Source organism: Dioscorea cayenensis, chromosome 11 (assembly GCF_009730915.1).
Source record: "Dioscorea cayenensis subsp. rotundata cultivar TDr96_F1 chromosome 11, TDr96_F1_v2_PseudoChromosome.rev07_lg8_w22 25.fasta, whole genome shotgun sequence".
NCBI lineage: Eukaryota > Viridiplantae > Streptophyta > Magnoliopsida > Dioscoreales > Dioscoreaceae > Dioscorea > Dioscorea cayenensis.
In genome coordinates, this window is record NC_052481.1 from 7851019 (window position 1) to 7857302 (window position 6284).

General features: G+C 28.4%; 1 non-coding gene across 1 annotated transcript; it reads right to left on the reverse strand.

Moving 5' to 3' along the window:
* On the reverse strand, window positions 1-107 carry LOC120272894. The gene has a single exon (XR_005540427.1). It is a non-coding gene; the product is annotated as a small nucleolar RNA R71 (small nucleolar RNA).
* Between the last annotated feature and the right edge of the window lie 6177 nt (window positions 108-6284).

Consider the following 6284-nt stretch of genomic DNA (forward strand, 5'->3'; position numbering starts at 1 on the left):
AAACTGAGGTAAGAGATTTTGGCATTTAAACAAGTGGTGTCTGTGACATTATTTGAGGCTTATGAAAGATTCAAATATCTCCTTAGAAGATGCCTCCATCATGGTTTTGCTTCATGGATGTGGGTACAAATCATTTACAATAGGCTGAACTATTCAACTCGCCAACTCATTGATACAGCGATGGGTTAATCCTTTAGTAACAAGTATCCTAATGAAGCCGAGCAACCTCTTGAGTTTATGGCAAGCAATGAATCTCATTGGGTTTCAAGAGGAACTCCACATAAAGTTGCCAGAATTTATGATGTTAGTAGTAATAATTCTCTCACCGCAAAAGTGGATGTTCGGACCAAAAAAATAGATCTTTTGATGGGTAGTAGCTCGAGAAAAAAATCAATAATGCGCTGTAGCACTTGTGGTGGAGGACATGGAGTTGTCGAATGCCCATTTGCTAGCTCTTCTGTTGCCCCTATAGAGAATGTTGATTACATTGGGGGGCAAAGAAATAAAGGGAATCCACACCCTTAATCCTATGTCTCTATTTTCTTTTCTGAATGTCTGCTATTTTTAAATCAAAATCTTAATCCTATGTTTTCATTTCAAAATATGTCTTATATTTCAAGTTTAAATCAAAACCCCAATCCTTGTTTTCTTTACGGAATGTCTCATTTTTTTAATCAAAACCCTAATCCTATCTTTTGTTTTGGGAATGTCTTGTAATTTCTTATCAAAATTCTAATCCAATGTTTAATTTTCAAAATGTCTCATATTTTTCAGTCAAAACCCTAATCATATGTTTTCTTTTCAAACTGTCTACTATTTTTTAGTAAAAACACTAATCCTATATTTTCTTATATTAATGTCTCTCATTTTTCATTCAAAACCCTAATCCGATGTTTTCTTGTAGTAATGTCTCTTATTTTTTAATCAAAACCCTAATTCTATTTTTTTTAAAGTAATGTCTCCTATTTTTCAATCAAAATCTCAATACTATGTTTTCTTTTTGTAATACATTCTGTATTTGAATCAAGATCCTCATCCTATGTTTTCTTTTGTTAATATCTCATATTTTTAATCAAAACCGTAATTCGGTGTTTTCGGTTCGGAATGTTTCCTATTTTTCAACCAAAACCCTATTCCTATATTTTGTTTACAGAATCCCTCCTATTTTTCAATAAAAACCCTGATCCTTTTTTTTCTATTCGGAATGTCTACTATTTTTTAATCGAAAACCTAATCCAATGTTTTCTTTTAGTAATGTCTCTTCTTTTTCAATCAAAACACTAATGCCATGTTTTCTTTTTAAAATGCTTACTATATTTGAATCAAAACCCTAATCCTTTGTTTTCTTTCAGGGATGTCTACTATTTTTGAATCAAAACCATAATCCTATATTTTCTTATACTAATGTGTCCTATTTTTCATTCAAAACAATAACCCTATGTTTTCTTATAGTAATGTTTGCTATTATTCAATCAAAACCCTGATCCTATGTTTTCTTTTTAGAATACCTACTATATTTTAATCAAAACCATAATCTATGTTTTCTTTTTGGAATGCCTCCCATTTTTCAAAAAAAAAAAAAATCTAATTCTTTGTTTTCTTTTCGGAATGGCTCCTATTTTTTAGTTTTTAATCAAAACCCGAATCTATTCTTTTATAGTATCAATGTGTCCTATTTTTCATTCAAAACCATAATTTTCTTTTCCAATTGTCTCCCATTTTCAATTCAAAACCCTAATCCTATATTTTTCGTATAGTAATGTCTCTTATTTTTCAATCAAAACCATAACCATATGATTTCTTATAGTAATGTCTCTTATTTTTCAATTAAAACCATAACCGTATGATTTCTTAAAGTAATGTCTCTTATTTTTCAATGAAAACAATAACCGTATGGTTTCTTATAGTAATGTCTCTTATTTTTCAAGGAAAACCCTAATCCTTTGTTTTCTTTTCAGAATGCCTACTATATTTGAATCAAAATCCCGATCCTATGTTTTTTTTTGGATTGTCTCGTATTTTGCAAACAAAGCACGAATTGTATGTATTCTTTTCTTAATGTCTCATATTTTTTAATCAAAACAATGATCCTGTGTTTCTGTTTTGGAACGGCTCTTATTTTTTAATCAAAACCTTAATCTTATGTTTTTTTTGGAATGCGTGCATTTTTTTATTCAAAACCTTAATCCTATGTTTTATTTTTTTAGTGTCTCATATTTTTCAATCAAAACCCTTATCCTATTTATTTATTTTTGGAATGCCTCATATATTTCAATTAGAACCCTAATTCTATGCTTTCTTTTTGAAATGTGTACTATTTTTCAAGTAAAACCCTAATCCGTTGTTTTTTTTGGAATGCCTACTATATTTGAATCAAAACCCCAATCCTATGTTTTAATTTCGAAATGTCCCCTATTTTGCAAACAAAACTCCAATCCTATGTTTTCTTTCCTAATATCTCCTTATTATCAATTTTGAATCAAAACCGTAACCTATGTTTTCTATTCTCAATATAAAAAAAACTAATCTTAAGTTTTCTTGTAGTAATGTCTCCTATTCTTCAATCAAAACAGTAATCCTATGTTTTATTTTCGGAATGCCTAATATATTTTAAACAAAACCATTACATATGTTTTATTTTCTGAATGTCTCCCTATTTTGCAAACAAAACCCGAATCATATGTTTTTATGTTTTCAATCAAAACCTGAATCCTATGTTTTCTTTTCGGATTGTCTTCTATTTTTGAATCAAAACCCTAATCCTATGTTTCCTTCTATTTTTGAATCAAAACCCAAATCCTATGTTTTCTTTTCGGATTGTCATATACTTTTCAATCAAAATGTTTTCTTTTGCGAAATTCTGCTTTTTTTTTCTTTTCAAAATGTAATCAGAATTTCAGTTTGCAATAAAAAACTTAATACAATTATTTCTTCTGAAAATGGCTCCAATTTTATAATCAAAAGCCTAATCTCATGTTTTCTTCTTGGTTTGTCAGTTTTTTTCATAATGTCTCCCATTTTTTTGTTCTGAATCGAAACCCAAACACTCTGTCTTCCTTTCGGAAGGTCTCGTATTTTTTATTTTTCAATCAAAACTCTAGTTCTATGTTTTCTTTTTAGAATATCTTTGTTTTTCAGATTTTAATCAAAACCCTTATTATAAGTTATTTTTTTTGGAATGTCTCATACTTTTCAATCAAAACTTGAATCCTATTTTTATTTTTTTGAATGTCTCATTTTTTAATCAAAACCATAATCTTATGTTTTTATTTAAAATAGAATTGTCTGCTAATTTTTAATCAAGACACTAATCTTCTAATTTCTTTTCATAATGTCTATTATCTTTCAATCAAAACCCAATCCTAAGTTTTCTTTTCTTAATGTCTACTATTTTTTAATCAAAACACTAATACTATGTTTTTCTTTTGGTAGTGTTTCATATTTTTCAATCAAACCATAATCCAAATTTTTTTTTGGAATGCCTCCTATTTTTTAGTCAAAACCCTAATTGTATGTTTTCTTATAGTAATGTCTCATATTTTTTAACTAAAACCCTAATCCTACGTTTCTTCTTGGAATGCCTAAATGACTCTCATCATATAATCAAAACCAAAACTCTATGTTTTCTTTTAATAATGGTTTGTATTTTTCGATCAAAACCCCAATCCTATGTTTTCTTTTGGGAATGTCTACTATTTTTAAATCAAAACAGTAATCCTATGTTTTACTTTCGAAATGTCTCATAGTTTTTTGTTTTGAAATCAAAAACCTAATGCTATGTTTTCTTTTTAGAATGTCTACTATTTTGTACAAAAATATCAAATCTTTTAATTTCTTTACGTAATGACATCCTGTTTGCGATTTTGAATACTCTAGAATACTTTATGTTTTATTTTACAAAATGTACCTGCACTATGAATCGAAAACCCTAAGCCTATGTTTTCAATCAGAATGCTGCAATCCAGATCAAAACATAATCCTATGTTTTATTTTCAGGTAAATATCCCTCATAGTGGACCAAAGACCCTGCTCGCAGTTTATTTTCTTTGGAATGTGCATTTCTATAATCAAAGCAGAATCTATGTTTTCATTGGGAATGTCTGTTAATTTCTAATCAATAATCGGATTTTCTTTTTTGGAATGCCTCCTATTTTTCAATCAAAACTTCAGTAATCCATGTTTTATGGAAATCTCACTATTTTTTAGTTGGGAAGCCTTAATCCTATATTTTATTTTAAGTATCCCTATTTGTAGTTTTAATCCAAACCTAATCCAGTATTTTTCTACTGATGTCTCCTATTTTTCAATCAGCCCTTATCCTATGTTTTTTTTTCTTTTCAGTATCTCATATCTTCCAATCAAAACTGTAATCCTATGTTTCTTTTTCATAGTTCTACTATATTTTAATCAAAACCCTAATCCTATATTCTATTTTAAGAGTGTCACAAATCAAAAACCTAATTCTTTCTTTTATTTTTCGGAATGTGTACTATTTTTTTTAAACAAAACCATAATCTATGTTTACTTGTAGTGACCTTCATATTATTCAATAAAGAATCTAAGTCAATGTTTATTTTTTAAATATCTCTCTTTTTTAATCAAAATCTTAATCCTTTGTTTTTTTGAATCCTCAATTTTGAGTTAGAATCCAGATCCTATTTTACCGAAAGAAACACAAGGTCATTACTTATAAAGAAAATGTCAGATGGGGTTTCCGATTAAAAAATAGTATTCGATCCGTAAATATCAAAACCTAATCCTGTAAAGATCAAATGAGACAATCCAAAAAAAAAAAAACAACGTTCTATTATGGTTTATTGGTTTTGAATTAAGGCCCTAATCCTATATTTCCTTTTTTGGAATGTCAGCAATTTTTTTGGGTACTTCCCCTATTTGAAGTTTAAAATTAAGGCCTAACTGTGTTTCTTTTCAGAATGTCTCATATTTTCAGATAAAGCAATGTTTCTTTTTTGTGGGATTGGGGTTTGATCAGGCTCATAATCCTATTTCTTTTGAGATGCCACATAGGTTTTCAGGTTGGAAACAAAACCCTAACCAATGTTTTCTTTCAGAATGACCCCTAATTTTCAAAACCTAATCCTTTCTTTCTTTCCAGAATGTATACACTATTTATCATAGCAGTACTAGTAAAGAGAATTATTAAAAATATAGGATTCGACTTTCAACCAAACCTAATCTTAAATTGTGACATTTCTAGTGCCTACTATATTTAGATACAATACTGGTCCTACTATATTTTTCAATTTTAGTCAATGTCTATACTATATTTTTCTTTCCAGAATACTAATTTTTGAAAATCTAAATCAATCCCTAATTTTTTTCTGAGACGGCTCCTAAGCTATAATTAAAACTAAATCTTATATTTTTGGAATATTTCTGATTCCAAACAATAATCTTATATTTCTTTTCTTAATGTCTCATATTTTTTTTTTTTTTTTATTCAAAACCTAATCCTATGTTTTACCTCCATGGCACATATTTTGAATCAAAACCTAATCCCTACAACATTCTTTAAGTCTCTTTTTGGAGTCTCCTACTATAATGATTCCAAAAACCGTCTTATATTTTTCTTTTATTACCTCCTGGCGCAGATAAAACACCGTCAATATTTTCTTTTTGCATCACTCTTTTTAATCAAAACTAATTCTATACATATGACTGACACCTCCTATTTTTTTCATTCAAAACTCTAATCCTTTGCTTGTAGAAATGCGTGCCATATTTTAATCAAAACCTAATCTTATGGCTGACTTTAGGATGCTTATGTATATTTGTCTAAACCTGAATCTATGTTTTCATTTCCCTAATATGCCTATTTATGATTTTGAATCAAACTACTAATCCTACATTTCTTTTCGAATATTTGTTTTTATATCAAAATCTTAATCTATATTTTTTTTTTTTTTTTGTAGATGATGGCTGTAGGCCCCATACTTTCGGAATGTCTCATATTTTTCAATGAAAATCTCATTATTTCGGATTAGGAACATTCTGGAAATCCAAAGCCTGATTTTCTTTCAGAATACCTCTATTTTTTAGAATGTCTTCTATTTTTAAATTAGAAACACTTCAATCACTACTTTGTTTATGATGTCTATATTTTTATCAAAACCGTAGTCATATAACCCTTTTAGAATATATACTAATTTTGAATCAAAACACTAATACTATTTTTTATTCAGGCCACTCACTACTTTTTTTTAATCATACTATATACCATGTTTTCTTCACAGATACCTGTATTTGAAACAAAGCCCCGTCTA